The 24,479-nt window shown below is 39.3% G+C and overlaps 1 protein-coding gene across 1 annotated transcript in view; it reads left to right on the top strand.

Moving 5' to 3' along the window:
- LOC137126347 (zinc finger protein 469) overlaps positions 1 to 24,479 on the top strand; it is a 177,412-nt gene that overhangs the window by 21,477 nt on the left and 131,456 nt on the right. Inside the window, exon 3 of the mRNA XM_067503017.1 lies at positions 23,602 to 23,648. The gene's annotated coding sequence lies outside the window, so the exon portion shown is untranslated. The remainder of the gene's footprint in view (positions 1 to 23,601; positions 23,649 to 24,479) is intronic.

The raw sequence follows: 24,479 nt of genomic DNA, 5'->3' as shown, positions 1-24,479 counted from the left end.
CTTAATAGGGAATGTGAAGCACCTGCAGTGAAGACATTGCAGGCTTTTATGAAATCAAATACTGCTCGTAAATGTCAGGTAGACAGTGATATAGTGATATCGGTGACATTCATCTATGCTCTTCTTCTGGGTTATGAGAAGCACCTTTCCCACAGCAAACTATTACATCTATAATCGGATGAATCATACTGGTTTGAAGGCAGATAACAAAGGCTCTGAGACCTTCCCAGAAAAGAGACTGTTGGTTTTGATTTGCTCAGATTCCCAGATCCCATGTCTCCCTGACTGCTCTCGCTGTAGTTGCTGTGCACACTTGCTGCAAACTGGAGATGGTGATGGCAGTTAGTCCTGTTGTTATTTATGTGTTTTGATTTCGGAGTTGCTGTCAGCTCTGGAAAGGACTTTTCCTTGATGCCCCGGGGTCACCCCTTCACCGCACTGGCGCTGGATAACAGGTATCCTCATACTGTCATCACACAACTGCTAAAATTCATCCACACTTTTCTCTCAACAATTCTGAGATGTTGTTTGATTTATCTGTGATGTCCTCTTGCATTACATTGTCGTTACACCCATATTTTTATTTGGCTGAGGTCTAATGCTTAACATTGCAATGACCTTTTATTTTGAAGCCAAATCATTTAGTGTTGTTTTATTTTAATTAGTTAGTTAGTCAATTTGTTTGTTGTTTTATTGTCTCCCATTAAACCTATTAAAATATTTTTACGTATTTGTTTATGTTATTTAATACAGAGAAACAGGAAATCAACAGAGTCACAGAAATTATGATACAGTACCTAGACATCAGCTTTGAGTTACCCTGTCTGTTGGGTCTTTAGAGATGGTTTCAATAGCCAATGAGTAGAATCTGTCTGCCGCTGATTGAAGCAAGATGCTGAAGCACAAGGCGAGTCTTTGCAATGTGATGACAGAATTTAGTATATTGTATTATCTCAGTGCACCATTTCATCTCAAGCTGCTTCCTGGATTTGCTGTTCAAATAAAATTAAGGTAGCATGAGTGTGTTGAAAGTTATTTTTTATTATTCATGTGTGTACTAATGAATGTGCAGAATACTGTATGCTGTTCCCAGAACTGAGTTGCAATACTAGATTATGTTCATAGAAAAAAAATGTGATCATCCATTTCACAGAATTAATAAGCAAATTAAACATATCCTGGCAGTAAGAGAACGTGCCAAGAAAATGATCTGGTTAATCTGTGTTGCTTTGCCAAGACCGTGCCATAGTGAGTGTGAGTAAGGAATAGCTTTGGGATCAGTATCACAATTTTAACCACATTGCCAAAGGCATCGAAAACATATTTGCACCTACATGTAACCTTAGATTGTACAAAGTGCCTGTTTGTCTTTAGTGTATGCTTCCAAACTACAAACTCTTTCCAAGTCTGAAAGACTTATCAGACTTCGTTCTCGTCTTCTTTTCCCTGGTAAAGCTTTGAATGCCAACCTTGCTAAGAGCCAGAGTGATGGGAAGAGGAAGTAAGTGGCGAGTATGTGAAAACCGAGTGTGGGGATGAGGGAGTTGGGGCCTCTTTGCAACACTTGGAATAGCAGTTTTAAGATAGCACATTGAGGTGTGTTTTCTTTTTTTTTTTCAGTTTTCAGTTTTTTCAGTTTTTTCAGTTTTTTCAGTTAGCAGGTTCATTGCACATTGCTGCTCTGCATATAGTAAGTCTTGCAGGGGTTGGTGTTGGCAGGTTTCACAGCTTTTCACTGTTGCTTGGCATAAATAGTCAAACCACAGTTTGTCTGCTGTTAATAGAGATTAACGTGACAGTTGTATTCACTAGAGCACTCAGGGGCAGTAATGGGTATTGGACATTTGCATACCTTTAAATTTCCACCTATGTCTCTGCATCAGTTCATATTTATTCATCACAAAGTGGGATTTAATTATAAATCAGTTCTTTTTGGATTACCCTGCATTAGATTAAAACACTTTAGGTTCATCGATACAGTGGAAAAATTTAACAATATGATTTTTGTCCACAAGAGGGTAGACATTCAGCACACACACATGCGGCTTTTTTCCTCTTTGTCCTAAAACTTGGATCAGTTTCAGTAAGTGACCAGAGACACAATGAAGTCTGTTTGACTGCGTTTAAGTCATCTGCGACTTAATGCTGTGTTTTGATGTCTTTTCTGAGAGAAAAAGCTGAAAGAAACTCGTTAAAATCCAAAAGCACAATCATACCCCTCAATAGCCCAGAGGGCACTTCACCACAACCCAGCGTGACAGGGAGGATCTGAAACACAAGAGCACCCAATCATTACCTGTAGGGACCTAGTTATTACCCCATCAGCGTCAAATTATCTTTGTCATTTCCTTAATAGTTCCACATCTAAACCTTTAAGTAACAGACAGACAGGCCACAATTCTGATTATCCAGTATGTTCATAAATAAAGATAAGAGTGACAAATGTCTTTGAGCACAGATTGGAAAATAAACGACAGAGTGAAAAGGAGATCAATTAGTAACAGCTTGCAGCTTTCCACAGCCAAACACACTTATGCTGCATGGGAGGCAAGTTATGAAGCTGGAAACTCACATTTTCACACATCTTAAGAAGAAAAAATAATGGTGAGACTCCCATTCTTTGTTTATTTCTTTACTTCGTTATTTTGTGAATGAAAGCACAATGTTTTTATTAGCCAGCATGACCATCAACAGCATTGCAGGGACCATAATTTTTTCTGCATTTTTGTTTCCCTAACAATTTTGAAATATTTGTTTTTTGTTGGTTACACTAATAAAAATACAATACCCATGCTGTAATTGGCAAATAAGGGTTGAGAAAAAGAAGTAAATATCATTAGTACATGAATGAGCCTTAGCAGCAGGGGATATTTTGTGTGTATGTCAGAGTAATATATACGGTTGAATCTTGCCAGTAACATTAAATCAGTCTTAATGGGAACTGCGGTCACACACACACACACACACACACACACACACACACACACACACACACACACACACACACACACACACACACACACACACACACACACACACACACACACACACACACACACACACACACACACACACACACACACACACACACACACACACACACACACACACACACACACACACACACACACACACACACACACACACACACACACACACACACACACACACACACACACACACACACACACACACACACACACACACACACACACACACACACACACACACACACACACACACACACACACACACACACACACACACACACACACACACACACACACACACACACACACACACACACACACACACACACACACACACACACACACACACACACACACACACACACACACACACACACACACACACACACACACACACACACTCACACACACACACACACACACACACACACACACACACACACACACACATTCACACAAACATTGCAAAAAATATTTAATGAGCTCTAAAATACAAACACACAGGTTGAAGGCCCGATACTGAGATTATCTTGACGGCATTATCTCAGTGTTTTAACGTGACGTTACATTTTCCAAGAAACTGGTTTACATGCTAACTTCCGACAGATATGGGCAGTATATGTTTTGTATCAAATACTATAGATAAAGTAGATGCTATGTCAAATATCCTCTGTGTGTGGCGTATACTCTAGCATAGGAACAGGGGGACACTTGGGCTTTTTATAGTTTCTGGATGTGTACGTAGATTTATGAGGCTTTATCCTCACTCAGCCTGTTACACACACTGCTCCAAAATATTTAGACACACCGCTTCTCTCTCTTTCTCTTTCCCAATGCTTATTCCTCCCCAGAGATCTCACCACAGCACCACAGCCATATCTCTGCATTGTGTATGATCCCATCATTTTTTGTTCTATTGTTTCTGGAATCATAGTTCTATTGTCCCCCCGCTGTCAGTCTATTGTCACATTTTCCATCTTTGACTCTCAAGGGAAATGTATGCTTGCTTGTGTTGACGGGGTGAAAGCTTGTGTTGGCAGGATTGTACTGGCAGTACACTGGACTTTGAGTTCAAACTAGGGGTGTTTCTTGCAGTTAAGGTGGCCTGTTTTATCTCTTAAAAACTGTGGTTAAGGAGGTGGACAGACTAAGCCTAGATTTAGCTGCTTTAGTTAAGATGAATAAAAACGCTTCGGTCCTTCAGAAAAGACCCTGCACTAATGGTGACCTTTTTGACCTTTCTCCTCTCTTATGACATAATTTGAAATTATTTCAAATGATTCACTTGGGGCATGTGCTCTCTTTAAAGACACCACTTGGAATTTCTGCTCCCATGTGCTACATGCGTTGCTTTCATATGCATGAACCAAATGCCATTTTAGTTGATGAAAGATACATAGCAGTGCATCATACTTGTTTGAGTTTGCATTTTCAGTGTAAAGACATGCTGGCATGTTTGCAATAAGCCTAATCCGTCTTCATTTGTGTTTGAACTTGCTGAACTCTATTTTCATATTCAAGCTCCACTGATTCACACATCAGAAAGGCTGGACAAGTGCCATTACTAATTCACTCAGCTTTTCCATTCATGGTCCCCATTTTGAGCTGCTTTTTTAACATGATCTCAGTTAGGTACAAACACAATCTTCTTTTTGCGTTAACATCTGGGCTATTATGGACCTTTGACTACCTGTCAGAGTTGCGGAGAAGTGGTTTGTATATTTTCTGATGTGGGTTGTGCGCCTCTTTTGTTTAAAGAGTATTTGTCGTTTGTCACCACTTATGACTTTGAGCATGTATTTATATACTGATTTATATATACTATCCTTACTGTGCTCATGTTCGCCTCTTCACTGATAATTGTGGTTTGAGATTGAGTGAATCTCTGATGCTGAGTGTATTTGTTTAAATGCTCACATTAGCAGCTGCTGTAAAAATCACTAGTGAAAATTGGGTGTTGCTTGACCTTGATCAGGGTGTGTTAAGCCCCCAAGGGTTATCAGAGAGCCAAAGTGAAGGGAAGGTATGAGGGAGTGGGACAGAGTTAAAAGGAAGGCAAAAAACTTGGGATAGTTCATTTGATATAAAATATATTTATTTATTAAATAATGGGAAAAGTGGCTGAGGTCAAAATTAATTACAGAGAATGACTTTTTGTGATTATTGAGGATTGAAGGACAACATATTGGACACGTGCACTGCAGACGGTAGATCGCCTACTATGTTTATTTCAAGTGTTAAAGGAACAATACCTTCTCTATTCTCCTGCAGATGGAATTTAGAGTCAGGTTGGTGGCTCAGGAAGATCCAATCATTCCATTGTTATCTGGCAGAATGATGTACGTAGATGTAGTAGCCCTTGAAGGCAGAAGGGGGACTGAGTGCACCTGGACAGGAGTCTTGCTGTTTTTTTTTTTAACAAATAATACTGAAGCAACGTGACAGTGAGTTGTGTAAGAGGTAGAGGCAGAGGTAGCCACAAGGGATCTATATCTGCCAGTACAGAAATATTCATTCCATAATATTGAGGTTGGGTGGGTGAGTGAGTGCAGTATTTTATTTTTTTCATCTGTCACATACTGAAGTAAAGGTTTGTAGCAGGTTAATACCAGATGGATTTTTTTTACACAAAGGAGAGGAAAGGGAAAAGGAAAGAAAAGGAGATCAATACAGGTGACACAAGAATTGAATACGTACATTAATATGTAAGAGGGACTGCTGTGGACTGAAAAGCTGTGATTAGGACAGATGCCCATTAAGCTGCCATTCATATAAGGACCTGGGCAGCTACTCAGTAAATTGCTGTAGTTTAGTATGTTGAGTTTAAAGGTCTCAGCGCATTAAATGAAAAAGTCTCATGGAAAGGGTTGCTTAACTCAGCCCTGCTGGCCTTTCCTCTCCAGCTGGCATAAATGCAGATGCATGTAAATGTCCATATATGCAATAAAACTGTAAATTGCTATTTTAATCACATTTATTGGTGTTGTTTTTTTTCTTTAGCCCTAGGTAAAACTTGTGTTAGTACTGTTTGTCACTTCAACTTTTTGGTTGTTGAATAGGTGATGAGGGAGACCAGTTACACTGGATCTGGATGCCTTGCTCTATCACAGATGTGATTGGCTGAACACTGGACAGCAGTTCTGACATTCTGCCATCATGAAGTGACAAAAACAGTAAGGTGTCTTTTCTACTAATAAATCACTCGGAGCATTGTCCCATCAGCCCACAGGTTTAAGCCAGTTCTTGCTCTTGATGGATCTTAATAACTTAATTTCTTTAATAGAGCCCTTCTCATATGGGTGCAAGTCTGGATGTGCAGACAGTGCTGCCACATGGAGGGAAAAGGTCAGCTATAGTCATGAAAACATGCTATATTCTTTGAACCACTTCTTTTCACAAATATCAAATATAAAAAGCGGCAGACAACAAAACAGAAATACCTGCTGCTGCTCTAACAGGGGGATGCATGTAAATTGTGTTCAATGATGATGACAGTATTTATTTATTATTTTAGTATACTGGTGTGTGGCTGCACAGCAAGCTGGGATGCACTGTGGTCTGGTACTTGTACTTGTAACAGTCAGCATTACATTTTTCCCAGGCTGACCCTTGTCCATCACAAATGATGTAATGAAACAACAGTGTAAAACTCGATAAAATTCATCAGCAGCATAAAATGACATCTTTTAAAATGATCACATGGTTGGATATACATCTCTCTAAAACAATTGTAAACAAAAACTATACGTTAACATCTTCATTTATTGCAGGGTTGTTGTATTACTGTACATAATTTTAGCTATGAATACCCCAATAAACTGCCCGCATTTTGTAAATATTCAACAAACACAACAAAAGGCCTTGACTGTCACTACATGACAAAACATTATTTATCTGTTTCCAAGCCACCAGATGCAGATTGATGCTGCATTTATCCTCTCCTCTGTGCTGGAAGTGTCCACAAGGCCCAAGTTAAACCCAAAGATTTTAGTGTAGAGAGGAACCAAACTGCACAGCAGCCAAGGACACTGCTGACAGGCCTTAGCATTTGTTTGGATGCAGTTCTCCACACTGACCTGGCTCATGACATTATAATCCAGATTACTGTCAGCAGGATCTTGTGGTTGAAGAAAATCAAGCCATCTCAGTAACTTCAGCTCTGGTGAAATCTGGGCAGAGAGGTGTCCTTTGGGGCTATTCATTGAGGAAGCAGCAATCAGTGATATCTATTAGCCCACAAATGCAAGTGCATATAGGTAGGCATTTAGTTTGCATGTCTCCTTACTAACATGACCACCAGTCTTAGATTTCAAGGCCAAGTTTAATTTCAACGTATAATGTTTGTGTATCCTTGTTGAACTCTCTTTCTCTGCGTGTGTATGTACTTGCACAGCTGGTGCTCTGTCTACACAACTGATGTAAGCATATGTTTTGCATGTTCTGTCTCTGATATCTATAGCTACTAACACTAACATCAAGTACAGTAACAGCCTGTGGCAAAGTAATAGGTTCGGTGAAAAATGAGGGCTTGTAGTATCAAAGTCAGGGTGTGTTTTCATTTGATTTGGGTGTTTTTTCAGTCCCATTATATCTGTCACGAATGAAACACTTGTTGTATTGTTATACAGAATGGCATTATGCATTTCAGCTTTCACCTTGGCTTTCACCAGGTAGTTTTTTTTGACACAGAGTTGGGTTTGCATTCTGGCTCATTTATTAAAAATGTCAGTCAAAGGAAGATATGAACAGTATATACCTTTTTGTGTTTGGCTATAATTGTCAATAATGATGAAGAATACCTGTGTGTTTTAATAATATACAAATATTAATAAAACTGCAAATAATACCTATTAATTAGTGGAATTAGTGGATTGTTATTTGTTTTTGGTAGAATTTGTGAGGATTAGGAGCTTTGCACATGGAAACTATTACCCTGAGGACTTTCCATATAGACAAACCATCCATGCATTATCCCCAGGGGCTTCTTTTTCCAATCCCTCTTTCTCTTCCTCCCTTGTTTCTCTGTGGAGAGGAGGAAGGCCTGATTTATTTTTTAAGGCCAACCACAAAGAAGTTCTGTGTAGACCTAGTTGAACATGCTACATTTAGGGTTTGTGAAAAGAGTTTGCAGTATAGGATTTTTTGATACATTTTATGTATATGAATATGTAAGCACATTTTGGGTGGAAATGAGGTTACTCTGTTACTCTGTTACTCAAGTTAAGTTCAACCTACAGAGGTTTGAAGTCCTGTGATGTCTGTTATTTCCAGTTCATGCAGTACCATCAACATATCTCCACCCCTAGCTGGACTTCACACTTAAATTAATATCCAGTTTTGATGGAACATCAACCATCTCCTCCCTCCCAATTAAGAATCATCTGGCTTCTTCCTTGCCCAACCAGAGATGGATGCCCAGCAAGAGCTCTGTTTGGCTGATGGAATCACTGGTATAGACTCAGCAACCCTGCAAAGGAGTGGAGAGTCATAGAAGGCCCATCTGGGCTCCATCAGTACTAAGTAAACAGCCATATACTACATGGAGCAGCAGAGCCAGGCCTTGGCTCCCAAATACCATCACGAAATACTCAAGATACAAAATGATACACACATTGTCATTAACTGAAACCGTGTGCAAAAATGCAAATATGCTCAGTGTTTGCTGTGTATACTTTCAGCCTTGTGTCATTTTAGTTCATTTCCTCCTGTAGAGTAATGCAGAACAGAGCTGTGATACTGTAGGCATGTTCCAAAGTCAGGTCAAGTGTTTTTGAAAATGTTCTAATATTGTCTTTTGCTTTACTGGTCTGTATTTTTGTTAACCTCTTTCTACTGTACATCTAACAAAGACCAGCAGGTGTGTAGTAAGTATGGTGACATAATACGTACACAAAAACATAGATCTTTTTTATCTCTTGCAGACTATTTGAAAAACTTGTAAGAAGAACTGTGTGTACATTGTACAGTATGACGACTGTCCCAGAGCTGCTGTTATTGAATTTCTCTATTGGGTGTCTCCACGTAGATCCCTGTGTAGCTTACATTAACTTAAGATGAGGTTATGTAAAAAGGACGCTGAAAGCGAGTCAAGTAAAACAGCATGTTTGTACATGTATTCAGATCATACCTCACTTTCTTGTCAAGACTGCCATCACAAAAACAACTGCCTTGTTCTGTCTCCAAGCAGCTAGCCAGCACTGTAATTGGGCTTCTGCTAGCATATAGAGGGGTCCAGCTTTACCTCATTTTCCAGCATCAGCATTAACTGTGACCCGACCTTGTTGTCACACACTGCAGGGCTTGATTGTTCCACTGGCAAACTCTGCACTTTATTAGATTTATGTTTTATTGGCTTCAGATATTTGTCACTCATTCAAACAGAAACGTTAACGGCTGGCATTGCACTTACTGCACTTTTACTCTTTTGCTCCATATAGTGGTCAGCTTTGTAAAGAAGACCAGTGGCGATAAAGAAGCTAAACTGTTTCTGGGAAGATTTATTGTAATAACCAGGTTGCAAGCAGTCATACACGTGGCAGCTACATATGGAAATATGCAATGGTAATCATGATAATAGGACTCTTTTATAAACACTGACTCTCAGCCTAACCTCTCATTAAAACAAATGGAAACCCTAGTGGTCTGTGTTGCAGACATCATCAACACTCCACAGGTGGAGAAGTAGGATGGTTTGGATTGAGGAGTAGAAGTTTTTTGTAACTCCTTCCAATGGAAGCCTGCTTTCAGACACTAAGACACAGTGTGGTGATAATGAAAGGCTGAAGCTCTTGCTTCTCCTGCTACATGTAGACTGTGAGCCTTGACTCAGACTGCTTCAATCTTCACAGTAACCGTAAAGCATAACGACACTCCTTATGAGTGTAGTGGCCGCAACTCAAAAGACAATGATGTTAATACAGTATTAGACAGTGTTACAGTGTTAGACAATTCTGAAAAAACCCTGGTTTCCTTAACAACATCAAATAACAGCTTAAAATAATGGCAACAACAACATAGTTAAGCAGGGCAGGTTTAAATGCAAAAACTCAGCACTCAAGTAAAAGTATCTTTTAGAGTACTTTGCCATAAATGCAAATGCCACTTCTGCTCTAAAATGTTCTAACAAATCTGTTTATCTGGACATTTATCTGTTTGAGTTATTGATAAGGAAACCTGTATCCGAAAAAGTATTTTAAGCATCATTGAACTCGACACAGCTGATAATATGGATGCTGACCTGGATTACATGAAAGTCTATGCCAGATTTGTTTTTACCTCATAAATAAGGTTTCTGCCAAGTCCTTACTGGTTCAGGCCTTGTTAAGTTTAATTCTTGTACAGGTTTTAGGAAAGTATGACTCCAAAAACATTTCATTAGTAAGAAACTATGCCTCTAGCAATCAAACATTCCTTTGATTTCTTCTATTTACAATAACATTTTTAAAATTAAAATTTTTTTGGACCTTTTGGCTTATCCTGTGAGTTCAGGGTCGCCACAGCAGATCATTGTCCACATTTTGATTTGGCACAGTTTTTACACCGGACACCCTTCCTGACGCAACCCTCCTCAATTTCCACCTGGATTGGACAGGCACTGCCAGAGACACTTCAACATATAGCCAGGACCACTGACCCTGTAGTCCGTGGATGACTGCCTTGCCTACAAATGTCCCTTTAGTTAGAAGTGTTACTGTGCTGATAGAACTTAACTTGCCCTGGCGTAGCAGGTAAGATGAACACTGACTTGAATAAGAGCTGTATTCCAGACCTGCCTCATCGCCCAATCGATTGCAGGTTTTTATATTAAGAGAGGAATTTGGAAAGTGTGCTGACAGTCTAGATTATAAGTACATGAAAGGTGAAGAGTGTGGAAACGACAAGGAAACAGAAAGAGTGAGTGTAGGGGGATGCATATGTGTGTATTTAATTTCTTTCTGATGTGGGGATTTCATTACCTTTTAGCAGCGAGAGCATCATGTCACTTATGAATGCCATGTGTCTTCCCTGTATACATGAAACCCAGTACATTTATTAGAAGAGCCAACATAACTGTTCACAATCATGTGAAAGTACACTCCTGCTGAGGGGCAGTCTATTGATATGTGGCGCAAACTGTACACACCACTGGATGTTTTTCAGTTTGACTAAGTTGATTATTGTTCTTTATTAGGAGCAGATGCATTGGCTGGGATTGGGTTTGGCCCTGTTTCAAGGCAGCTTCAAATAAGATCTGCTTGATTTAGGACACAAAGCAGTATGTTACACATGAGGTTACCACCTTGAGTTAACCTTAACTTTAAATGGGTGATTTTATGCCCATTTAGTCATACTAAATGGTACCGCATGAGATGACAGGGGAAAAACTAGGTAAAAAAAAAAGAAAAAAAGACCTTGTTCTGTAGCCTCTTTACCAATACAGACTAACTGTGACATTTATAAAAAAATATGGATTAAAGTAAATGGTCTGCATTTATATAGCACTTTTCTACCTATTGGCACTCAAAGCGCTTTACACTGCTTCTTATTCACCCATTCACACTCACAATTACACAAACACTTCGGTGGGGGAGCTGCTATGCAGCTGGCCAACGCTCACCAGGAGCAACTAAGTTAGGGTTCAGTGTCTTGCTGAAGGACACTTCGACATGTGACCGGAGGAGCCGGAGATTGATCCAACAAATGTGAGATTGGTGGACAACCGCTCTAATTATCCCAGGAGGGGGATGTATTGTTGAGCAAGAACTAGGAGAGATTTAAATTTCCACATTTCAGGAGTATGACTTGACAATTTATATTTTACCCATTTTAAATAATTACTTTATTCATTGTAGTGGCAGGTAAATCTCTGTATATGTAAAAAGTGATAGGTGTTGAAAACACAACACCATAATTTGAGCACGTAACTCATCTTAAGTGCACCATGAGCCTTTGTCCCCCACCAAATTCCTGTGCCACCCAGACTCTAAATTACTGTAAACTAAACCAAAGCCACACCATGGCAATGGAAGGGTGTCAATTTGGACAGGAAAGAATTTATTTGAATGTGACTAAAGTTTCTCAGGCTCAGCTCCCTGGTGGGGAAGTTAGAAAGGGTCTGTCTTTGGTTACTATGTCGCTTAATGTATGTGCCACATGCACCCAAAACAATAGCCAATTCATTCGTGTCTCTGTCTGTTTGTGGAAAAAGCCAGTGGAGGTCCAGGAATGAAAAACACCTCAACCCTCCGCCAAATTACAAAATTAAAAAAAAGCACAAATCATAACAAAGATCCAAACTTAGTACAGAAAAAGAACAAAAATAATCAATTAGTTAGCATGTGACTGTTCATTTAGATGTGACACAGAGTCTAAAATCCTGTTCGTTCACAGTACTCCCTATCTCTACTGTCTGTAAAATGTAATGTGACCCAAATGTAATGGCCTTTGATCGCACAAACCCGTTATGTTTGTTACTGTATTTCTTTTCCACTGCCTACTGACATGACACATCTGTGTCAACTGTGAAGTTGTTGTTTTACTAAGCATAGAGAAGTAATTGATTCACAGCATCTTACGTGGACACATGCTATAGGTTCATGTAGACGGTGGGGCAGCTGGCTCAGGTCACACTCCAGTATAATAAATCCATAGTGGGGTGATGTGTGTGAACGCTACTGGACAGTCTTTACCTCTTCCCTATTCTCCCCTACCCCCACAGTTCTTCTCTACAGCCCTGGCCAGAGAAGGGGAATGATGATGGGCCCCAGCTTTCCCCAGTAGGCCTCTCTTACTGGTTCCACTCTGAATGGGTGTCTGTTCGTTGACATCTCCATCTCTCACCACCACCCCATCAATCCCATGCTTCTATGACCATCCCCACAGAGACAGGGCTCCACTGTGTCCCACAACCTACCTCACTTCCCCACTAGTACCCCTGCCTCAAAGTGCCCCGCAGTGGATGGGGCGTGACAGCTACCTGACAGCAGAGGCCCCTAAATGACAGAAATTCTAGCCCAAGCTCCTTCTGTCTCCAAATACATCAAAACACCACTGCTAGACACATCAGCATCCCCCACTGTACACAAATACCACGTGTTTGTCCAAGAGTGAAATACCATCCCCGACTCTGTATATCCATCTAGGCCCTCTAGGTTTCATCCACATAAAGGTCCCTTGACCCAGTAAACTCCTGCAGGATCAAGGCCTCCTCGGGGAATAGAGGTGGATGTTATCATAGCATTCCAGCACATGGGAACGTATGCCAATTAACGTAGCTGGAGAATGCTGTTTTGCTGGCCTCTTTCACTAAGCCCCCTCTCGCAGCCAGTCAGGGCTCATTTACTGGCTTCTAGCTTTCACATTGCCATTGATGCTGAAATGGATATTTTCTGTTGTAGTGGCTCCTAAATTTATTAAACAATATGGTAGTAATATAAATTCTACAGCCAGGGGCATGTAACCAAACCTGTCACTGTCAAATATGACCGGTATGCTTCAACAATAATTCCACCTTTCTGTAATAGCTTTTCCCAGCTCTACAGTGTTGGGAATCGTAATGCAGTGATGTCAGTTTACTGGTCATATGCTTTGATAGTTACTGGATTAGGCCAGTACAAAACACAGTGGTTTGGTGATGGTCATACGTGCGTACGTGTGTGTACACTCAGTCACCATGTGTACAAATTAATTTTTACATACATGAGTGCTTGTTTGTGTGCAGACATTATTTGGGTGTTTGGACTGATTAGTAAACATGGGGGCGGCTATAGCTCAGTTGGTAAAGGCAGTTGCTTACGGACCACAGGGTGAGTGGTTCGATCCCCGGCCCTGGCTATATGTCGAAGTGTCCCTGGGCAAGACACTGAACCCATAACAGCTCATTCCCACTCCCCAGATGCAGTGCCGGTCCAAGCCCGGTAGAAATTGGGGATGGTTGCGTCAGGAAGGGCATCCGGCGTAAAAACTGTGCCAAATCAACATGCGGACAATGATCCGCTGTGGCAACCCTGAACTCACGGGATAAGCCGAAAGGAGAGTAGTAGTAGGACTGATTAGTAAACATGAACTCTAATTCCTGTTTGTTCATTTTCCCTGCTGTCTCCCCTGTGAAAAGCAGGGAGACTAGACAAAAGTGATTTTTTTCAGAGATGATGACAATGTAGGTCAGAATATGTGCTAAAATTAGGACACAGCAGCAATAATCGTTTCTGTAATGAGCTGAAAGTTATCCAGTGAAAAGGTTTATGGCTATCTTTATCCCTTTTGAAGTCTAGAGTATATCTGGTCGTTTTTGAAAACTTTTGATTTTACCTTTTGTATTTCACCCTAAAACTGTTTTCCGTGTCAATATTTTTCAGCACAACCTCAATTGTATAACTTACTGTATTAACACATTAGATTTAAAACTAAGGATCTAAGACTTAAACCATTTCTCATTTCTTTGGTTTTGCTTGCTCTAATGACACCATGTAAAAACTGCCATGGAGTTTTACATCTCCACTTTCAACTCATCTTTAGCGCCTCATCTTCCTGCTACAATTGGGATGCACGAGCATGTCCTTTGACTCCAGGGTTTTAGCTTAAAAAACATACATTTCATTAAGCTGCAGTGTGTAGTGAGATAACAATGTCTCTTAACCTGGCATTCTGGTAGAAAATCTTTGACCTATCTGACTATCAGATATCTATCCTATCAGATATCTATCCTATCAGACTGTGAATTTGATGCATGTGGAGTCCCAGTGATCTTATCGTGGCTAATTGGATAAACACTGGTAATCAACAAAAAGACAGAGGAAGGACAGCAGCTACTTGTTTTGTTGTCATACAATCAATATTTATGGCTGCTTATCTTTTGCAGGAACCTGTCTAAGCATATGGTGAGAGGTATGGTATACACTGGACAATGCACTTGTCCTTGGCAGGGCTAATAGATTTATGGAGAGAAAACCACTGGTTTGGACTATTGGAACGAGCTCATACAGATTTTGAAAGACTCAGCAAACATGCAAAAGTTTAAGGATTGGCCTAGTTCTGGTCCTTCTTATTATGATGAGGTATTGTTAACTAGTGTAGGACCCAGTGTGTTATACTGCTACTGTAGAATGAATCCTCCCATGAAAAATTACACTACTGATATACACTGTATATGCAGCCACTTATGTCCTGTATATATTGCATACTGTAGTAATATGGATCTGTGAAAAATAGTAGATATACCTTACTTACTAATGAATTTCATTTTTAGTATTTGTGTGATATAGAAGAGATACAAACCAAAGCTAGATATTTCTAAAACAAACATGAACAGAATATGTCAATATTATTCCTCTAACTCCATTAAACGTTTGACTTCAGAGCCACCGTAATTTTGTTGAGACTGTAATGAAGAGGCACAGCTAGTGGAGTTCACAATATGCACTAGACCTCTTTTGAACCACATGCCCTAACCTCAAACAATGTGCTGTAACTCAAAAGCATTGTTTCAGACATGAGGCACACTTTTAACACTGGCTCTCTATCCATGCTGACCACGACCAAATGCCTTCACTTCCCTCTGAGATACAGTACGCATCTCTGTCCAATTCCAGCACATATTCTTCCTACAGCCAATAACCACTTGAGTACATTTGCAGTTCTTTGACTCTAAACAGAACTACTCCTGTCCTTCACTTTCCATTGAATGCTCCTCCTGTAGGCGGAATAAAAAACAGGCGTTTTGTCTCATTGGGCTTTAATGTGTTATTGCAGACAAACCTTCTCATAAATTAAATTTCTTTGGCAGAATGAGTAGTAACTAAAAGGGAACCTTTACTTTTAGTGTGGTTTTTTTTTTTATGTTTTTGTGCCTGACTAACAGTTCTGACTCGGTAGGGGTAAGTCATTACTGTATATATATTAGCCAAGAGAGGGTCTGAAGGGGTTTAGGAGGGATGTTGGGTAAACGAGTGTTTTCTGCATTGAGGGGAATAGCAGTCCAACTCGCCAAAGAGTCTCTGGTCCAACAATAATGTCATACCACTGTTGAACTGTCTAGTTTGCACCACAAGTGAGCATTTTGGGTCCACAGCCTAATGATTTTTTTTTTTACGTACCATCTCTGCTTAGTATGCTTAGTTGTACTTTATTAGGATCATAGAGCTCTATGTTTACAGCTGTTTTCTAGTACTAATAATAATTGTGCATGTGCAATATCATCTCTAATGTACAGAAACACTAGTGTTGTATGTATCTGGATTTTCATTCATATTACCCCCAAAATCCTAAGAGACTTGTGGTTTAGTGTAGTGTAGGTTGCTGGCCTCTCTTGTTCTGCTGGTGGAGGGATATATGATAGGATAGGTTGTGGTGTGGCTGTTGTCAGTGTTTGTGTTTCTGTGCTGACTGCTGCAGTGTTTTTGTTCCTGCAGAAGTGTGATTTGGCCACAAGCAGTCAGGACTACTGGTTTCAAATGGGACATTGGTTTGGATTAGGTTACAGCATGATCTTGATTTAGGATCTTAATGCTTCCTGCAGACTCACTATACACATAAACAGTTTCTCATATGATTGGATATTGCTTTGTGTTGGAATCTGCTATATATTAACCATAGATTCCTTTAGATGCTTGTTTTGACTTGCACCTCATCAACATCCAATTTGTGATTTGATATAACATGCTAAGCATGTCGCTGGAGGTTATATGTAAAGATTGCTGATTTTATTATCTGGAATGACGTTGAGTGAAAGACGCTGGAAAAAAATGAGCCTAGAAGCATTGGGCCTCTTGCAAGAACCCCCCGAATGAACAGATTTGCTCTTCCACATTCACCAATTTTCCTCTACCTTATATTTTATCTTAGCTATGAAAAATATCAACGAGTAGTTTAGACCTGTCGTACCTGTCATGATCACACAAACTCAATGGGGTAAAATGCACGTATTTGACTTCAAGATTATTGTTACTTCCTCTTAAGGAATATGGATTGTGAATGTGAGACAGAAATTGTTTAATTTAAACGCACAGCACCAATAGAACGAAATTAATAGTAAATTAATATTCTGTTCGTCATTGTGGTTTGTAAATTTACTTTAGATTTAGACTTTAGATAAATTTTCTCCCACCTCTCGTTACTTACAGTAGTCTCTCTCTGCCTCTTAGTTTTATGTCAGGTATCTGTCCAGTATCATTTTCTGTTCTAACACCTGAGAATGTAACAACCTCCTACTGTAGCTAGAATATTCTTTACTTTTTAATGTCTCCTTTGTCATCCTTTTAACCATGTTGTGTATTATTCATGTAGCACCAAGAAAGATGTTGTTTTGCATCTAACTTCCGTTCCCTCTTTATTTTTGTCACAGTACAGCTCTGCTCTGATCACGTAACTGAAAGATATAGGCCACTATTAAAATATTCTGATATTTTTGTTTTGCTTGTTTCAATGTGATGAGCTGACTGTTAAATTTGTAGTGTATAGCTGACTTAAACTCTTCTTTTTACTCTCATCTGACATTTGTGTGAATGAAACTTTACAGCAAACAAAGCAGAGCAAGCAGCCTTACGTGGCAATTACATGGGGTGAACAAATGACAATGGACAAATTTAATGGAGGCACAGCTACTTAAGATTAGATGTCACTGATTGATTGATTTTAAACAAGTTTGTGCAAAGAGTTTGATTAATCTGACGAGGAACACTCCTGTATGCAAGACTTGTGGAGAAAACGAGAAGAAATTTAAGTCAGAAATACTCAAATGATCTTGCTTGAGATGCTTTGTGTAAAGGAATGCATAAAAAGCCTTATTATGGGAAATAGCCTTAACCTCTCCTGCTCGGATTCAAATCATGATCATAGAAGCAGCAGATATTTACACTTCAACTTTTAGTCAAGATTGCAGCCCAGAGAAGAATTGTTTTATGGTTAACACCAGTAAGAATTCCAAGCAACTTTATTAATGTGAATTAATGTCAACAATGCCAATAATATGAAAAACCCAGCAGCAAAGCGGAGACTGAAGTACCTTTTTGAAAACTTATTTTAGCCTTAGGCTAAATCAGAAGGCTCCTTATCATAATTAACATCGATTATTTGGCAAAAACATTTATAATAGAGTCCTTCTGCCATAACAATAGCCTGAAGCTGTTTTTTTGAAGTTATAATGGGCTTCTTTTACTCCTTATCGATTGGCAACCAGGAGTCTACACATTTAGAGCTTCATTCCCAATGTGTTTACAATTACGTTTGTAAGCTTTAAATAAATGCTTGCATGTTAGCTGTGCAGTGAAGCAGCATTAAATACTTGTGGGTCACTACTAAGTCTTGGAATGGGTCTTCTTGACACAGGTGAGACGGCGGTACAACAAAATAATTACTGTGAGAAACAATATGGATTCTGAAATAATCAGGAACAGGCATAATTACATGTCGTGTTGGTTTAGTCATGGTTTTAGGAAGTTAGGAAGTCTAGGATAATCCACTTATATCTTAGTCCAACCTTGGGCTCATGAAGAAGATCATGGTTCTTGTTCAGGTCAACACTCGTCACATGCGCTTCTGACAGAGATTTATAAGGGACAAAACTGAAACCTAATTCCCAAAGTAACTCTAAAGTGTAGTCATTGTTCAGGGTTTTGCACCAAATGCAACATCTTATGCAATACCTTGGCTCATAAAGTTTACCTTGATGAGACTAGCAGTGTTTTTAATGTTGCTTTTGTAACATTAGTTCCTAAACCTGTTGATGGGACAGTACTTAGTTTCCTGTGGGGTCTATTTGAGTGAAGAGTGTCCATTTTTGAGCACACAGAGCAATAGAAGGATAGTATTAGAAGAAAACAGTATCCGTGTTTGCCAGAAAAAAATGTGGAATTAATCAAGGAACTTGCTCAGTTAGCATGTCTGTTTTCCATTGCCGCTCTAAATCCTTCCTCTCTAATCACCTTTCAGTCTTTATATAAAGCTGTGACTAAAACACTGCCATGACAAGGGTGTCAGGGTTTACAGGACACGATAACCAACTTCAGGTCAAAGACTCAAACTCAAGGCTATTCACTTCTGCAAATTCATTAAAACCCCTAACATGTCACTCAAAAATGATGAGATGTTTGTAGTTTTGTGTGAGCATTAAACATTCTTTTACAGCCAGGACAGACTTTTTATTTAGGTCTGGCTATTGTTTGATTCTTGGGAGTGTCTACGGTACAATGAAAATTTGGATGACATCCACAAAAGTCATACTTTTTTAAGTGAAATAAATAAGTCAATGAAAAGGGGTTTATTGGATGCATGACTTTCATTTGGATAGTGAAACGTTTACACTTAGCTGTCACGTGATGAAAAGTAGATGTCCAACTTGCTTGTTTTAGTGCATCGCTACATACTATATACTGTTATCTTTATATATATATATATATATATATATATATATATATATATATATATATATATATATATATATATATATATATATATATGTGTGTGTGTGTGTATGTATGTAATTTATTTATTTTATTCTTGTCAGTGTCCTTGTCAAAGACAGTTTCTGTAAAAGTGGAAACTGTCTGAGGAATTCAATAGCGTGACATGCCATTAGTTCTGGTTGCTTTGCTGCAATTGACTTCTTCTGTGTGTTAACATTTTCTGACAATGTGTACTGCCAAAGTCAATATTAAGCACTGAGAGCTTTCGTGTTAACAGAAATGCAAACCTTTACAAAGGTTTTTGCTGGAGCTGCTCTGTTTGTAGCCTTTGACTCACAATTTTAACACTTAGGTTACCACATTCTGTGTACTGGTAGACAACGCACAGTCATCTGCAAAGAGGAGGACAACGTTTCTGATAATGATGTGTGGGCATGTTACAGTGCTTGGGAATCTGTGCAGGGCAGTGTGATAAACAGAGCACTTGGGTGGATAACTGCCAGCTTACCTTTTTTTCTACTCAAAAAATCACAATAAAGAGATTTTGACTGCCTAAATTACCAGCGTTTTACTGTTTATCTCCATTTTAAAATATCTGTCACATATTGTAAAGCTGGTTAAATGTCTGCAGATAGGACTGTAGCTGTAGCAGGCCGGAGGCTTCTACTGCTCACATGGTCCAGGCTGGTACCCGCTCCTCTCTGTCTAATAAATGCAAATGTCCCTTCCTCAGTCACTTCTGTCAACTAGATGCTTAAAGACTGTATCGCACCGAGCTAGTTTTAGCTTTAGACAGTAGCTAACAACACGAAATACACCAAAACTGTGCTAAAGCTAAGCTATGCTAGCATGCTAAGGTGCTAATTAACATTATAAAACCATCAAAAACCGTAGGGAATTAATACAATATTACAAACTTACTGCAATTTCATTCTCACCAAAGAAATTACTATTAACCCTTTGGTCAGCAAATGTTCTTGTTCCTCGTTCAAGTTCAACCGTCAAAATCAACAGTTTTCAGCTGTTATGTGCATCATCTACATTAAAGGAACAAATCTTTTTTTTTTTTTACCCATGATGCATTGCAATATACAGTTAAACCTTGTAAAATGACAGAACAAGAAGTTATTGTACAATTTTACTGAAGAAATTACAGCAATTTGTTACAGTGCTGGTAACAGTGCACAGGCAAAACCAATACTGTGTGTGCATTTACAGCAAGGCAATAAGAACATAGACCACCAAAACATTTCTGTATGTAAAAATTCTTATATGCATACACATGAGCTCTTTTAGGCATTTCACCAGATATAGACCATATTGGTGAAGGTTCTCAATCACCAAGATGTGGCTAATCTGAAAGTTAAGCCATGTCAACTGAATTTTGGACATATTGAGATCATACAACTGCTATTACTTTTGATTTTAACATTTTCTTTTAGACTTTAACAAGGTTCTCCACCCCCTATATTATTTCTTGACAGTTTCACAGTTGGTTGTCCTGATTTCGTCAGACATCCAGAAATAAATGTCAAATACCGGAGCTTGTAAGTTTTCAAGTCATTGTGGTGCCTACAAAAACAGCCAGGAGAATTTTAGGATCACACTTCAGGCCAGTGAAACAAATTATGTGTGAGAAAACTGCAAAATGCAGAGGCTAGAGACAAGTTTTGCACACTATATACCACTGCTATTTTAGCACCACTAAGAGATAATTAAAACTTTCCCAGTGAGTCAATAAAATTAAATATGTTCTGTCGATTATGGCAGCTACCTTGCAAAAAGCAAGTAAAACTAAGGGCTTGTTGTTGACACATATGGTTTATTTCTCTGGCCATGGATTCTGACTATGTCAGCTCATGTCTGGCGTACACATTACTATTTAATTTTGTTTGTGAGCATGTAACCACTACACCTCTCAGTGTGATACTTATCAGCATGCCACTGACTCATTCCTTACGGCTGCCTTTGATTTATATGAGTGGCAAAAATAGCGTCAGGGCGTGGGTTGAGAAGCCAAGCAGAGAGTGGAGTGCCTGGGTGTGTGTGTGTGTTAGATTGGGATATGTTTCTGAAATCAAAACTTGTCCATCTTGGCAGGAGACCAATGACACGAGCGAAAAAGGGTAACAGCAGCCGCAGCATGGCCAACTAATCTGCCAATCTCAATCTGTCTTTCTCAATCCTGGAAACAAGTGTTTTCCACTCTCTATTAGATCAGATTTTTACTATTTGTTAGTACTGAACAACATATCATGACACTGTGCATGCTTTGGCACAGGGAGGACGCTCAGTTACTCAAAGGGGCTAAACAAAAGTGCTGCAAACAGAATGAAGGAAGCAAAACTAACGCCTGGCTTGTACTGCTCTGCCAAAAAACTGTCTTGATCCAGCAGGAGACTGTTTCTCATTCAATTAGGTGCTCCATGCGTTCCAAGGTTTCATGCACAGCGGCTTCTGAGCAGTCCCAATCTTTCACAAACATCACCGTCTCCAACACTGTACAGGGTCTGTCTGGCAATTGTGTGTGTTTTATATGCATCTGTACTGTGCATGTATGTTCTCACTGGACTTCAGGGATATTTCCAACAGTATAATTTCAGGCACGTGCCATGTTGTTTATCCTTTCTCAGTTCAGCACAGTGCTGTAGGCACTTAGCATAGATCTTGTTGAAATGGAATGTGTAAAGGTGTTTGGGGTACTTGTCTCAATCGTCAAAGCCCTTTGCTCTCAACAAAAGGGTGCTTGTGAATGCTGTTGAAAAGTACTTGGTTTAAAGAACAGACATTAGACATTCCAAGAGTATATCATTTGTTATTTACTTTGTTAAAAGAGTACAAACAAAAAAAAAGCTAAGACCTACTTTTGAACATAGCTGAAACTGGCTGTCAAATAGCTGTATAAAGTGAAAGGATTCAGGGCTTGGCTTTGTTTTTTTTTTTCTTTTTTTTTTTGTTTTTTTTGCCGGATGACAAATACATTTGTAGTTCAATCCCACAATAGATGATTTGGAATAAATGGTCTCACTTTATTTGGTCACAAAATACGTGTGTACTGTGTAATGGTTGATTAGTTTGATACTCTGTTTTCCTGCATGTACACACGATGCCACCAAATACCAGTAGGTTTAACTAAAGTATCCTGTTGACAGATATATTTACTACAGTAAATTTTTAAAGTGGAGGTGCCTGGCATGGTGTTGATGCAGTGACTTTCAGAAACAAAAATACCCATTCCTACACTACATAGATAGTAATTACCGACTCCAGTTACACAATGAGTGAACAGTGGACAGCACTGCTGATCATGATTGCAATTGGCAGTTTATATTGCATTGATTTGACTCGCCTTAGAATGGACCAGTGATTTTCATACACACATTTCATATACAGTACATGTGCAGTACGTTTGTATTGTATTAATTATAGCAAAATTTGCCAAAAGAAATCACAGAAACTATTACTGTTTCAGTAAAATTATATTGCCTCTTTTTTCACTGCATTTATTTATTGAATTTTTTTCAATTTACATATTGTAACATCAAATTCAATAAACTATCATGATACTTTGACAATTCTTTTTTCTCAGTACTTAACCAAGTTATTGAGTGAATACATTAAATTACAGGTCGTATAAAGCCACATTTGCCAGAGGAATCAAAACTTGTTCTTAACTGTTCGGATAAGTTCATGCGGCTAATTTATTTGTTTGTTTGGTTTGTGTCTACAACTACTGGCTGCAAAGCAAATTGGCCCACAGGAACAAGAAATAATTGCCCTACTGTTTTATGATGGCTGTTCTTGCTTGGTCCTGTTCTAAATCATCACAGTTTCCAAGATTTTATAACATGTTCATCTCTGCTGCAAAGTCCTGTCAAATGTTTATGAGTGCAAAAGATTACAACCGTCTCCTGTCTGCATGCTAGGAAGTTTATGACAAGATAGAATGAGATGTGAGATGCTTTTTTTCCCCCTCTGAATCAGCTTAAGAGGATCTAGAGTTTATCAGTGTAAGTAAAAACGTGATCACTGATCTTTATTGTTTCATAAGAAGGCCACTGTAGACTGTCTTTGGAGTGATATTGCTGCTACACTATGGTGTCAGCCCAGTTTGCTCTTACATCACTAATGGATGAGGTAAATCTTATTTTACAGCTGCTGAAATGGTACTGGAGATCTTTGGCTGTTTCTGCCAACAGCTGCATAACATATTTTCCTTTTGTGTCTTCCAGCCCTGGTTTTGACCCTCGCCGTGACTGATTTACCAAAGACCACACAGGTATGAACTAAGTTTTCCCCATCAAACTTTCGTTGATTTTTGTTATCAAATATTTATTTTCACTGAAAGCAAGCAGATAATGTGCACTCTACTCCCTAATCTGTCTAGTTGTGGTTAAAATGTGGCTTCGTTTAAAGCCCCCCTCTTTTTCCACCTCCCACAATATGTGAATCCGATGTTCTGATGCTTTAATTGCATGCAAGGGGCTTTACTCTGTGAACAATGCCACTGTTTTCTTTGCAAAATCTGGCAGCTTGCCTAGTTTATTGGTCTACACAATAGGTGATCGGCTTTCAGTGCAGCCCAATCAAGCCTGGTAACAGAGCAGGGCTGGGACATGATCAAGGCAGCAAAAAATGCTGCTCTGTTACCAGTTTATAGGCCCAGTTGGACCACAGTGTGCTACTTCACTGTCCCACATCCACACACTTCACTTTCACAGCTTGGTTCGGGCCTCCCTACATCATCTTGACTACAGGAACAGAAGATTAGCAAGCAGCAGACTTGGTCTCATGCTTTGCACAGTGTGATACACGTGTGTATTTATATGTAGATGGTTGTGAGGGTGTGTGTGCTTGTGTGTGCAGTTCAACCGGAGACTTGTATGGCTGTCTTAAGCGTGTGTGTGTGATGTGAAAAGTTCTTGTTTAGAGAAGAGAGTGAGCCCTGGAGGCTTGTCAATCCCCAGTACTTTGTATCACAGCAGGGCCATTAAAGCCTTCCAGGCAGGCGTGCAGACAGGCTGAGTGTGGTGCTGCTGAGTTGGGTTGGGGATTGATTGAGTAAGGCTGGACTGGGCTGTGAATCAGTCCTGTAAATCAGGCTGTGACT

The sequence above is a fragment of the Channa argus genome, chromosome 4, assembly GCF_033026475.1.
Source record: "Channa argus isolate prfri chromosome 4, Channa argus male v1.0, whole genome shotgun sequence".
Lineage (NCBI taxonomy): Eukaryota > Metazoa > Chordata > Actinopteri > Anabantiformes > Channidae > Channa > Channa argus.
The sequence above is the reverse complement of the archived record's forward strand: the minus strand, read 5'-3'. Positions and strand labels throughout refer to the sequence as shown.